Here is a 14,739-nt window from a genome sequence, read left to right as displayed (position 1 = left end):
ATATTATTGTTAACTAAGATTAACCCTCATTCATATAAATTTAATTAGTTAAACCAGGATATATATTTTTTGGTCAAACAATTTGGCGCCGTCTGTAGGGATTTCTTTGTTAAATTTTTAGTTTCCTCTAGATCTACAATTAACGCAAATCACTAACATCAAAAGCCTCGAGATCTCCTTTTTTTGTATGTACAAAAACCTACATGGCAGGTAACCAATGAGAAAGGACAAAAATAATGAGTGATTTCCCTAGCAACCTCATGAATGTTATCAACGAGAGTTGTGAAACAGTAGGCGAGGACGTGACGCCCAACGCGTCCCCTAGGCGCGAGAGGTCCTCCCCTCCCCATTGCAGCATAACAAAACCCAGTGAAAAAAGGAGCCTCTACGTCCGCAGAAGAAAGGACGCCCCTAGCTGTGAAAAAACTCCTCGAAGCATGGCTGACCGACACGCTAGTGAGCGTCCTCAACAAACCCACTCCAGGCATGACTACAGAAACCACAAGAGCCTGCATGATACAACAAACAGATGAGCAGTGCAACCGACCAAGCCATCCGACAACTGGTATAACTCACAATATTACTAATAGTGCAGGTGACAACGCCATCGTTGTCGTTCTAAAAAGGATGGAAGAAATGGATAATGAAAATAAAGCACTCCGAGACCAAATGAAATAACACCAAGAACGAGTCGACAAGATACCGAATGCTCCTAAACTGCTGCCAAAAGGGACGCCGACAGGTTCGTAGAGAAGTCGTACATTGATGATGCAACCCGGCATGCTATACCGGAAACCTTCAAAATGCCGCCCTACCCCAGGATATATGATGGAACGACTAATCCTGAGGATCATGTGACTCATAAAGTCACCGTCGTGAAAGGCAACGACCTCGCCAAGGAACAAGTGTCCTCTATTTTGCTGAAGAAGTTTGGCGAGACCCTTACGGGAGGGGCATTCACATGGTATTCACAGCTACCAGCCCGCTCCATAAAAATTTTCGAGGAAATGACCAACAGGTTTGTAACTGCCCATGCCGGAGCCAAGAAGGCCGAAGTAAGAGTAAACGACATATTCGCTATCAAGCAGTCCTTGGGAGAGGGACTAAGGGGCGTCCTCGTCCGATTCAACAAAGTAAGGATGACTCTGTCGAACGTATCCATAGGGATGGCGGTCGTGGCCTTCCAAAACGGGTTGAGTAAAGATGGTTCAAGAGCGACTAGAAAATTATTGAGCCGGTTGATAAAATTATCCCCCAACCACTTGGGATGAAATCCAAAATGTTTATTGCACCGAGGTCCGAGCAGACGAAGACGATCTCAACGGACCAACTCACCGGCGAACATCGGTACAAACCGAATCGAGAAAGGAACGAAGAGACAATATCAGGAGGGATCACCCGGTTATGAAGAAGGCTCATCTAGGCTAAGGACAGGGACTCACGGGAACGAAAGAGGTATGACCCATTTACTATCTACTCACAATTTTTGTGTGTCACCTAAAGAAAGAGTCTACACTCTTGAGAAACTCGGAACGAAGGTAAAGTGGCCGCCGAAGATGAGATCAGACATGAACACCAGGAAATCTGAAGCCCTCTGTGAATTCCACCAGGAACGTGGGCACAAAACAGAAGATTGCATCGCCCTCAAATAATAAATCGTAAACATATTGCGGCAAGGGAACCTCAAAGAGTTGTTAAGCGATAAGGGGAGAACTAACTTCCCCAGAGGACGTGAACATCAAGGCCCACTGAAGCCGCCATCGCCAGCTCGTACTATCAACATGATTATCGGCGACGACGATGACGCCTCTATCAATGGTGTGAAGTTCACCCCCCCAGTAAGACAAGTCATGCGTAAATTCAACTCTACCATCAATGATGCAGTCCGCGAAGAGGTGGAAAAACTATTAGAGAACGGCTCAATCAGGGAGTCGAAGTACCCCAAGTGGATCGCCAATATAGTGATGGTCAAAAAGAAAAACGGGAAATGGCGGGTGTGTGTGGATTTCACATACTTGAACAAAGCTCATCCGAAGGATTCGTTCTCATTACCTCATAACGACCAACTCATCGACGCAACAGTAGGGCACGAACTATTGAGTTTCTTGGATGCTTACTCAAGCTATAACCAAATTCTTATGGAGGAAGAAGACCACGTTCATCACCCACCATGGAACGTATTGTTATAGGGTCATGCCGTTTGGGCTGAAGAATACGGGGGCCACGTATCAAAGATTGGTAACAAAGATGTTCAAAGACCATCTAGGTAATACCATGGAGGTATATATAGATGACATGTTGTTCAAGTCTGAGAAGGCAGAGGATCACATCGATCATTTAAAAGAAACTTTCGACATATTAAGACGGTACGGAATGAAGCTGAGCCCGGAGAAATGCGCGTTTGGCATAGCCTTGGGAAAGTTCTTGGGGGTTTTGTGTCGCAACGAGGGATCGAGGTCAACCCAAACCAAATCAAAGATATCGAGGGGATACCAGAACTCTTAGCAACCAACAAGCAAGTCCAAAGTGACTGGTCGAATCGCCGCCCTATCGAGATTCATTCGCGGTCGTCGGATAGATGTCACAAATTTTTTGGCTTACTCAAAAAGGACAACGGACTCGAATGGACTCCCGAGTGCGTCCAGGCTCTGCAAGAACTGAAGGCATACCTATCATCACCACCCCTGCTTTCAAAACCTAAACCTGGGGAACAACTCCTCATCTATCTAGCTATCTCCGAAGTAGCGGTAAGCATAGTCTTGATCTGCAAAAATAAAGGTACGCAATCTCCCATCTATTACATTAGCAAAACACTCATCGACGTTAAGACGAGGTACCCACACATCAAAAAATTGTCTCTGGCCTTGGTCGTAGCTTCACGAAAGCTTAGACCCTATTTCCAATACCACCAATATTTCGGTCGTCATAACTTTTCCCCTGGGGAGCATTTTGCATAAACCCGAGCTATCGGGGAGGCTGGTCAAATGGGCTATCAAGCTAAGCGAGCACGATATCATATACCAGCTGCGGACGGCGATAAAGTCATAGGTGGAAAGCCGACTTTGTCGCCGACTTCAGTTCAAAAATAATGCTTGAAGTCGAAAGGGAAACCGTCCAAACTTCCTTCCAAACATAAGACCTCTAGGTCCTATACACCGATGGCGCATCCAATGCATCAGGGTCCGGACTGTGACTCGTACTCGAGCTCCCTACAGGCGAAGTAATTCGTCAGTCCATTAGGTGCCCGGATATGACTAACAATGAGGCCGAGTATGAGGCCATAATTGCAGGGTTGAGGCTAGCACTCAAGTATGGGGCGAAACGATTGAAACTCCGTTGTGATTCCCAGCTTGTAGTTAACCAAGCCACATAGACTTTCCAAATCAAGCATCAAAGGTTGCAAAAATACCAAACCAAAATCTGCAAGCTCTTACCTGAGTTCAATGAATGCCAACTCGACCAGATCCTACAGGCGCATAATGCTGAAGTAGATGGCCTCGCCAAACTGGCCAGCTACCAAAAGCATCACGATCGGGGATAAAAACATAGTCCATCTCCTCAATTGATCACTAGAATAAATCGAGGTAAGAACCATAAACCTAACTTGGGATTGGCACAATCGTATTATCACATATTTGCAAGACGACACACTCACAGGCGACAAGAAAGAAGCCAAGAAACTAAGAATGCAAGCGGTCAGATACAGTCTCCTTCATAACGACCTACACAAGAGGACTTACGGCTGCCCTCTGGCGAAATGTTTGGGCCCGAACCAAACCTAACACATCCTCGAAGAAGTCCATAAAGGCCATTGCGGTGCCCAGTCCGGCAATCGAGCACTGGTCAGATGCCTCATACGGGCAGTATACTATTGGCCCAACATGAAAAAGGACGTCGCAGACTTCATGAGGAAATGCGAACAGTGCCAAAAGTACGCCCCAATGATTCATCAAGCAGGCAAACACCTCCACTCAGTCACCTCCCCTTGGTCGTTCATCAAATGAGGAATGGACATAGTAGGCCCCCTCCCCTCCCAGCAAGGGCAGTGTAATGTACTCCTTTTGGTTTTAACTGACTATTTATCTAAATGGGTGGAAACATGAGCATTCACCTAAATACGGGAACAAGAGGTAATCAACTTTATATGGAGAAATATCATCTGTCGATTCGGCCTACCCAAGGAGATCAGTTGTGACAACGGACCCAGTTCACGGGAAAGAAAATAGCTGAATTCTTCAAGAAATGACATATCAAGAGGATACTCTCAACCCCATATCACCTAGCGGGCAGCTGGAAAGCATAATCCTCCAACAAGTCCATATTAAACATCATGAAGAAAAAGCTCGAAGACGCCAAGGGATTGTGGTCGAAAATACTACCAGAGGTATTATGGGACTACCGAACATCCCCGAAGATAAGTACAAGAGAGATGCCCTACTCTTTGGTCTATGGGACCGAGGTAGTAATATCGGTCGAGGTCGGAGAACCCATCCTAAGGTACTCCCATGAAAGAGCCACGAGTAAAGATGAGAGCAGAAGGCAAGAACTCGATAAAATCGACGAACGAAGAGATATGTCGTACATAAGAATAGCAACCCAAAAACAACAAGTAGAACGCTAGTACAATAAGAAAGCAAAGGTTCGGCTGCTTAAAGTTGGGGATTACGTACTGAAAGCCAAAACTCAAGAGAGCAAAGACCCCCGGGAAGGCAAACTGGGGACAAACTGGGATGGCCCGTACAAAATCACAGCCAAAGCGAACAAGGGTTCATTCCAACTAGAGACAATGGAAGGAAAGCAACTACCAAACAATTGGGACATCAACCACCTCAAATACTTCAACTTCTGAGAGAAAACGTGTCCCCTAAGTCACACTCTTTTTCCCTCACTTGAGTTTTGTCCATTTGGGTTGTCTCAAGGAGGTTTTTAACGAGGAGACGAAGGGACCACTTTGAGTTAATGTGCGCGAGGGTAGGACTGTTATTAATCTTTCATTGCTCAACTTCTCAATACTCTCAAAGTCAAGCAATGAAGGGACTAGGTAGACTGGGACTGGAACACCAGCCAACACTCAAAGTTTGTAACTTTCTCCAAGTATGTACCCAAAGAAACAATGTCATAGTAATAAGAAACTTACGTTTATCAGAACACCTTCGTATTAAGGTTATGTTCGACCTAGCTCGAACAAACACATATCGGCCCTCGGGCGCGATTTAACGAAAGTTTATGTTCGGCTAAACTTGAACAAACACCTGCCGGCCCTTGGCCATGATTTAACGAAAGGTTATGTTCGACTAAAATCGAACAAAAACCTACCGGCCCTCGGCCATGATTTAACGAAATGTTATGTTCGACTAAGCTCGAAAAAATACCTACCAGCCCTCGGTCGCGATTTAACGAAGGGTTATGTTTGACTAGGCTCAAATAAACATGTACCAGCCCTCGGCCATGATCTAACGAAAGGTTATGTTCGACCTCGTTCGAACAAACACATATCGTCGCTCAACCACATCTCAATAAAGAAACGCACGTGACATATGAATATTCGGCTCCAAGGCCACGACCAACTAAAAGACAACAACAATAAGAAGGAAAACAGCGAAACGAGCAAACAATATAATCAAAAAACATACAAGTACAGAAAATAAACCACGGGAAGGGTAAAAGATGCAAGGAACAACTTTGATATTTCATACTTAAACTGTTTACAAAGGCTTGTGAAGACGCCGGCAAAAATACACAAAAAAGTCAAAAAGAAAACTACTGGTCGCCACCATCATGACCTTTAGCGCCCTCGCTAACTCGTTCTTCAATGGCGTCGTCACCGTGACCACTGAGACCCTCACCTTCTTGATCTCCCTCGCCATCGCCACCTTCGCCCTCAGGATAAGCGATATCGTACCAGGGGTTCTCCTCAAGCCGGTCTACACCCTCGTCCCCATCCTCCTCATCGGCCTCAGGCGTAGCGGGATCATATCCTCTAGCGACTCGAGCTTCATAATCCTTAACACGAACATCTTCAAGGGCAGCCTCAGAAATGGACCTCACCGCATGCAAATCTCAAAATACATCTAACTGGGCCTCGATATGAATCCATTCTTTATATAACTCCCGAGGTATATTGGGAAAATCTGAAGTGTGGGAAGAGGATGGCTGTGCAAGTAATTGGGCCTTCTCGGCCTCCAAAGCGGCCACTCGATCATGAAGAACAGAGTTATCTTTCTCCAGCTCTTCGATACTCTCCTTGAGTTGATCTTCCTTAGCTCTCGCCGTTGATTGATTGTTCTCCCACTTGGCTCGAAGAGTCCTATTCACCAACTCAAGCAACTCTATCTTCCTCCGAGCATCCAAATGAGAGGACTTCGCCTTTTTGAGATCCTTTTGCTTCTCGGCGATCTCAATATTGAGGGCCTCCAGCTGAAGTCGACACTCTTCTAACTGCCCCCGCAACTCGACCACTTGAGCTTGAAGGTCGTTGCATTGGGCCTCTATTCCCCTGCTGACCTCAAGCTCCTCTTACTTACTCCTCAATGTCCCCTCAAGGACGTTACATTTCTTGATGGCCTTCACCAACTCATCATCTTTCTTTTTCAACTCGTCCTGAAGGGCCTGCATATTGTCGTATTCGCGAAATCGCCTGCATAGATCTCGGTACTTGCCACGATACTCAAAATACTTAGCTTTCAATTTCACAAAGATTTCTATATGCCTCTTCTCACTCTGGGCGCTCTTGATCTCCAAAATCACCGTCTGCAATCATTAAAAGGAAAGAGAAGAAAGAAGTCAGAACCAAAGTTGCTCTGAAAATAAAAAATAAAGAGGTCGAAGCACAAACACGCACCCTAAGAGCAAGGCTAGCAATGCTCCTCGACAAAGCACCGTCGTTTATTTCTTTAAGGGTCTTACCCTCTATCTCGAAACAGAGAGGGTCGAGGGCATGAACTACATCCTCGGTGTTCTTCAACAGGTCACGATCCATGGGGATCGCGATAGTCCTTGTAGGCCCCTCTAACCTTATCTCAAGCTGGGTAAGCCCTTCTTCCATCATCCTCAGGTCGTCCGCATCAATGTTAGAACCTGACTTATCGCCCTCCTCAGCGATGTCGTTGCCCCTCTCGTTAGCAGGCAAAGAGGTATATGTGGCAGTCCGAGAAGTTGATGCTTCCTCTCGCCGCGAAAGGTCAAGAACATCAGTAACCGTCTCTCCGATCTCCATCACCGCAGAAGGAAGAGACAAATCTACATCGGCTCCCACCAACCTCGGAGCCTCAGAACTCGGCTCAATATCATCCCCCACTACAATAGTCACCGTCTCATGCAGTAAAAAGTCCCCTTCAGCCACATCAACGGCTCGGGTGGCTCCTTCATCGGCGCCCATAGACCTCATCTTACGAGGTTGGAGAGCTCCATCACCAAGCAAAGGCTTATCATCCTCTTCAATGAGAGAATATATAGGAGGAGCCTAAGTCTCCATGGCCGAAGTGGAAAGAGAGTCAGGCACGGCAACAGGAGGAGTTGGGACAAAGATAGGATCAGTCGCGGTCGAAGTAGGAGTGAAAACTGAGGGCGTAGTTGTAATGACCCGGCCGGTCGTTTTGAGTATTTACAACCCCGTCTCCCCATTTACTGCTCAAATTGTGCTTTACGGTTATTATTTGACTTGTCGGGGTAATTGGTTCGGGTCCGGTGAGGTTTTGGAATGAATTGGAATACTTAGTTCCAAGGTTTAAAACTTAAGTTAAAAAGATTAACCGGATGTTGAATTATGTGTCAACGACGCCGGAATAGAGTTTTGATGATTCAAATAGCTTCGTATGGTGATTTTGACCTTAGGCTTGAAATGGCTAAAATAGAAATTTAAGTTTGAAAGTTTGACCGGGGAGTTGACTTTTTGATTTCGAGGTCGGAATCCGATTCTGGAAATCAGAATAGGTCCGTTATGTCATTTGTGATTTGTGCTTGATTTGACCTTAGGCTTGATTTGATAGGTTTCGACATCGAATGTAGAAGTTGAAAATTCTTAATTTCATTAAACTTGAATTGGGGTATGATTTGTGGTTTTAGCGTTGTTTAATATGATTTAAAGTTTCGACTAAGTTGGTTTAATATTTTAGAACTTGTTGGTATGTTTGGTTGAGGTCCCGGAGGCCTCGGGTGAGTTTCAGATGATTAATGGATCGAAATTTGGATTTAAGGAAAAAATCTGATTAATGGTGCGAGCTCGTAGAAGCGAGCTGGGCAAGCGCAGAATCGGGGAGGGGCTGGCAAGGCAGTGTGCGCAGATTTCGTTATATCTGCGAAGCCGCAGAAGCAACTTTGTGATCGCAGAAGGGTGTCCGCAGAAGTGGACTGAATTCCGCAGAAGCGAGCTTCGCCGCAGAAGCGGCAGCTTCGCCGCAGAAGCGAAAAGCCTGGGCAGAATGTTAAAAACAAGGGTTCGCGATTTTGACTTCATTTCTAACATTTCAAGCACGGTTTGGGCGATGTTTAATAGGGAATTCACGGAAAAACTTGAGGTAAGTCACTTGTGATCATTGTTAGTCAATAATATTGGATTATCATTGAGTATTTCCCCTAGATTACGTGTTTTTGAGTTAAAATTAGAGGATTTGGGCCTAGGAATTTTAAAATAAGAATTTTAGATTTGGAGGTCGAGTTGATGTCGGAATTTGATAAAATTTGTATGGTTAGACTCGTGGTTGAATGGGATTTCGGATTTTGTAATTTTTGTCATGTTCCGAGATGTGGGCCCCACAGGAGATTTTTGAGTTAAATTTCGGATTTTGTTGGAAAATTAGTATTTTCATATGGAATTAATTCATATAATTTGTATTGACTGAATCGAATTAAGTATGACTAGATTTGAGGCGTTTGGAGACCGATTTGCTAGGTAAAGGAATTACACGGTTTGAGGTAAGTAACAGTTCTAAATTTGGTCATGAAGGTATGAAACCCCGGATGTGTTATGTGATTGGTTTTGAGGTGACACACATGCTAGGTGACAGGCGTGTGAGTATGCACCGTACGAATTATGACTTGGTCAATTCCATGGATATGTGTAGTCGAATAATTTGTTGTTACCCGTACATTTTTCCAAGTATTAGAGAAATCAAACTATAAATTATGTTTAAACCATGTGTTTACACTGTTGGGACCCATAGAGGTCGTGTACATGTTAAATTATCTGCTAAATTGTTGTTTCATACTCAGTCACGATTTTACTTGCATATTACATCTCAGTCTCTATTGCTCATTATTGATGCATCATATCATTACTGTCGGGCTGCTTATCATTATTTATGAGAGCCCGAAAGACTGGAGAGGTTGATGATTGAGTGAGGCCAAGGACATAATTGTGAGGATATTTATGGGATCGGGTTGTACGCCATAGCATGTTTCATTAATTTATGCCATGATTAGCCTGTTATAGCACTTGGGCTGAAGGAGTCCCTCAGGAGTCTGTACACATCCCCAGTGAGTGCAGGTACCTACTGAGTGCGAGTGCCGAGTGCTGAGTGATTGAGAGGAATGAGTGACTGTGAGGAAAGAGTGATTATGAGGTTGGAGCGAATGGGAGGACTGAATGATTGTTGCTCTGAGAGGATGCATTGATTTAATTATTGTTGCACTTCAGCTGTCATATATCACTGTTTTGATAATTTTTGAAAGATATTATCTTCTGTTTCAGTCGAATTTGATATGAAATTACTGTTTGAGTTTTAAATGATGAACTTTAAAGCATGACTACCTTCTTATGTTGGAAATTACTGTGATTAGACTTAGCTGTGAAGCTCGTTACTACTTTCAGCTCTTTATTTAGTATTGTTACTTGCTGAGTTGGTTATACATATACTACACCCTGTACTTTCGAACACGACGGTTGCTAGTGTTTCGGAGCTTTATCTGATGGAGACTATCAAGGTAGCTGCTTGGCGTCCACAGACCTTGACTCTCTTTCCTTTCAGTTTTTGTACTATTCTATATTTTCAGACAATGTTTTTATTAGTCAGACCTTGTTATCATTTAGATGCTCATGTACTCAGTGACACCGGATTTTGGGAATGTATTTTATGTCAGTAATTTGTGAGATTTTCTATGAAATTCAAATATTATGTTTTCAAACTTAAAATAAATTATGATTTATTGAGGTTGTCGGTTTTCCTAGCATCGAGATAGGTTCCATCACGACATGCAGATTTTGGGTCGTGACAGTAGTAGCCTTCCTCTTTCGGAACGAAGGCGCGGGAGCTCTCGACCTCCTTGGAGACCCCTTGGCCGAAGCTATGGAAAACCAGGAAAATGGAAAATCAGCGATGGAAAATGAGCAAAGAGATCAAGGCGCTGATGATAAAAAGAAAAAACTACCTGCCGAGGGAGGAGATGACCGAAATCTCAGAGAGAAGCTCGACCAGTCGCGTACCCCCGCTGTATGGGGAAGGATCCTTCTAACCCAATCAGCAAGGTGGGATACCATCTGAAGAGGCCAAATAGTAGCTGTAAAAAGGAAAAACCCGATTAATCGACCCACAACAAGGAGAACATTGAAAACATGAAATATGTAATCTAGTACGAGTACAGAGTAGGGTTCCAAGCCTTGGGGAAGTCTGCGGCAGTGGACACTATGTCTTTGGTCCTAACATAGAAGTAGTCGAGCCAGAAGTGCCGACTAGCTTTGTCATCCATCCTCACCACCAAGCATTCTCCCCACTGGTAGCGAAGATTTAACAAGGTCCCTCGGTAGAAATGAGGGACGAAGAGATGGACCAGGTGGCGTACTGTGATGTCGACACCGGCTAATTCGACGAATTTCGTCAACATCATGGCCACCTTAAAAATATAAGGGGCGAGCTGCGCCAAACACACATTGTAGTACCTGCACAGGTCTTCTATCAGCGGCGACAAAGGAAACGAGTATCCGATCAGGAACGAGTATGCGTAGAGGGCGCAGAAGCCAGGATGGCGTACCCGAACCTCATCCTCACCCGCTGGGATCAAGTCCACGTGACCCAGAAGGCCAAGTCTAACCTTGAGCTCGGCTAATCGCTCAACCGTCATCGTAGATTTTAACCGCTCCGTCACCACTTCCGTCGCTTTATGGAAGTCCGATTTGGCATCTGGGTATCAGGGCATAATCTCTTCTACATTGGGTAAACCTTCCTCCTCGGCGGCAATTCTGCCATCTTCTCCCTAATTGGGAAAAATGACGTCTAAAGGAACAAAGTGATATTCCATATGAACATCCGACAATTGCAAAGACATTGTTGCAGAGAAAAGATGGTGAGGCAAAAGAGAATAATCGTCGAAGAAAACAGAGAGTTGAAAGGATTCTGCGAAGAAGATGAAGGAGAAGCTATTGCTTAAAGAGAAGGAAGAGTTTGGAAAAAGCTTCAAAATCAACAAACCTTACCCTATTTATAAGGTTTGAGAGGCACCAGAATCAAAATGGCAGGTCATGATTAGCATGGAAATCGAAACGACAGAGCCAATCAAGGGTCACACCTAAATCGACACAATGCGTCGGGAAACAACGTCAGTATGACGCATGATGTCATGACGTTATTTTTTCTCTTTGACCAGATGGCTCCAACAAACTTCTCGAAAAATTCAAAAAATTCAAAATATGCGGACCTCAAAAGGCCACGTAGCCCTGTCTTTACGACCACAACCTGCATAGCCAACTCTATAGAATTGTATCACAAGCTACATTGTCTACTTACCAACCTCGCCCGCAGGAACGACCTCGATAAGCGGATGGACTAACTATATGGGTCAAAATACATCTTTAGTTGAAATGTATTAGTAAAACATTCATGGGACGCCACGTGTCGAAGTAATCGAAATAACAATGAAGGTCGTGATCGAGAAGTCAGCAAGGACTGAGGTCGAAGAGTCATCAAGGATCGAGGCTGAGGTCGAGCACCCTTGATAGAGTTATAACGACTAGTTTCAAGATAAGACATAAAAGAGAATATTCTAGTGGATATTCTCTACACTTGTACTGTTAGAGTTTTTAGGAACATGTTCCCTATAAATAGAAAGAGACACAATGATAGGAGATATATGATATTCATTTGTAAAATACACTTTGACTTTAAAGGAGAGAATCAGATCTTATTGAAAGCATATAAACACAATCTTTTCATTAAGATTATTGTCTATACTTTTCCACTAGATCCGAGAATAACTCGAATATTCAAAGGATCGTCCATCATTCATCATTGTCAGAAAGAACATTCACTGATTCCATCATTTCTTGGGTGACTCATTCATTCTATTTACTTAAGTGCCATTTATTGCTATTCATCAATATTTAATGCTACAATATTTTCTTTGACTTCTTCAATTGGTTGTGCACTGCCGTTGCTATTAAAACATATCTACATAGTATTTATTGCACTTTTGAGAACTTCATCTTTGGGATATTATTGTTAACTAAGATTAACCATCATTCATATAAATCTAATTAATTGAACCAAAATATATATTTTTTGGTCAAACAAGTCCTTGAAAGAAATTAGGACCAAAAAGAAAGAAAAAGTGTGTAAGTAAATTCGTTTGTGTAATGAATGCATATGTCCAAAGAATACAAAAGCTCATGGCCTTAAAAGTTTAAGGGGCAAAAATTTTGTGGGGTCATGGTATTTGTGTGGTTATAAAAACTTCTCATTAAGGATAAAATGGGTAAAATAAATGTTTAAAGTTAAATTATTTCCAATTGTAGAAATGTATCATTATTTTTGGAACGGACTAATAAGGAAAATGTTTCATTTATGACATAGAGGGAGTAATATTTTTACAAAGAATGCAACCTGGCAAAACTAACCCCAGACCTACCTGAAATCTAACATTACTTAATTTAACATACTAACCACAACTAGCTACAGTTAACAAACTAAATAAAACTTAGATACAAAATTATACTCCCGTCATTTTAATTTATGTGAACTTATTTTTTTTTTAGTCTATATCAAAAAGAATGACTATTTTTTATATTTGGAAACAAATTACCTTTATGCAATGATTTATAGCCACACAAAATATATGTGCCTCATTTTACGCAACAAGTTCAAAAGTCTTCTCTTTTTTTTTAAACTCCATACCCAATCAAATAAGTTCACATAAACTGAAATGGATGGAGTATCATTTTTTTTTATTGTTGTTACTAATATAAGTATCATTTTGGCAAATTTTGGTGGGCTTGGGCTCTAACTAGATTTGCTATGGAGATTTTTACATTGTTATACACTATTTGAAACTTTATTACCCTCCCTACTCAAGTTTCAATTTAATTATATCATATATACAAATTTATCAATTATATACACTTTAGGAAGTAAATGAGTATCCATTTATATTAGAAATAAATTATTTCTCTCTCTCTCCTCTCTCTCTCTCTCTCTCTCTCTCTCTCTCTCTCTCTCTCTCTCTCTCTCTCTCTCTCTCTCTCTCTCTCTCTCTCTCTCTCTCTCTCGCTCTCTCTCTCTCTCTCTCGCGCGCGCGCGCTCTACGTCTCTCCCTATCTCTCAATCCCTAATTCTAGTAATGTAGAGCAAAGAAAAAGAGAGCAACAATTCCACCATTGACAGTCATTAAAAAGCTTTGAAGCTTTGAATTCGAATTTGGGTTTTCAAAAACCATTATTTGTTTGGATTGGGTATTGTTGCAAACAATTGAGAATATTGTTTGAAATTTATATCTCAATTTTGAGGGTGTTTTAGTGAAGATTAAACTTGATTTTGGCTGAATTTCAGATTGAAACTCGAAGAAGAAGAAGAAGAAGACATGACATACATTATACTTACGAAATTGTAGTAAAGTTGTAGTAAAATTGTAGAAAAATTGTATTATGCTGTTTATATATATATATTTTTTATTTAAATATTATATGAAAGTTGAACAATATTGTATAAAAATTGTATTTAAGTTGTATGATATTGTAGTTATATTATATGAAAGTTGTATATAACTGGGTAGAAATAATGTATGAAAGTAGTAGATAAGTTGTATAATATATAATTAGTTGTATGAAATTTATTTTTACTATGTATAAATCAGATACAAAATATACAAAAGACATATTGTATAAAATTTATATAAAAATTATATTTAAGTGGTATGATATTGTAGTTGTATATAACTGGGTAGAAATAATGTATGAAAATTATAGATAAGTTATAGATAAGTTGTATCAAGCTATGTCCTCCTTTTCTTTTTTTACTATTAATGTCAAAATTTGCTTCATTCTATCCTAGTGGTCTCCACCCGTGAGCTATTTTGATATTCTTTTTTTTCTCTTTTCTAATGTCTCTTTCAGTCTCTATACTTTTAACGTGGTAAAAAAGGTAAATTATTTTTTTTCTCTCCATTTTTGCCGAATAAGAAAAGGAGAGCATAGTCTATCAACTGAAAAAATAATACCGAAAATTTAGAAGGATGTTAGTCGTAGAAACTTAGCCACTAGTGGTAGGCACAATTGAATTCGAATTTTCAACTCAAGCTATATACATCAGTTGAGATATGAGGGATTAGATTCTCTAAATCCCTAAATATAAGTTCAATCTGGACATAAGATTTAACAAGGAAATTAGAAAACACCTAGCAAGAGACGATACATATGAGGGAAAGGGAAATAATGGATTAAGAGCCCTTTAAGGTGGATTGTATATATTTTGTAACTAAAATGTGTTTAGGTAGGGTAAATACCGAAACATGAATATTTTTCGTAATAAGGTTTCAAAT

The sequence above is a fragment of the Nicotiana tabacum genome, chromosome 2, assembly GCF_000715075.1.
Source record: "Nicotiana tabacum cultivar K326 chromosome 2, ASM71507v2, whole genome shotgun sequence".
Taxonomy (NCBI): Eukaryota; Viridiplantae; Streptophyta; class Magnoliopsida; order Solanales; family Solanaceae; genus Nicotiana; species Nicotiana tabacum.
This window is presented reverse-complemented; position numbering follows the sequence as displayed.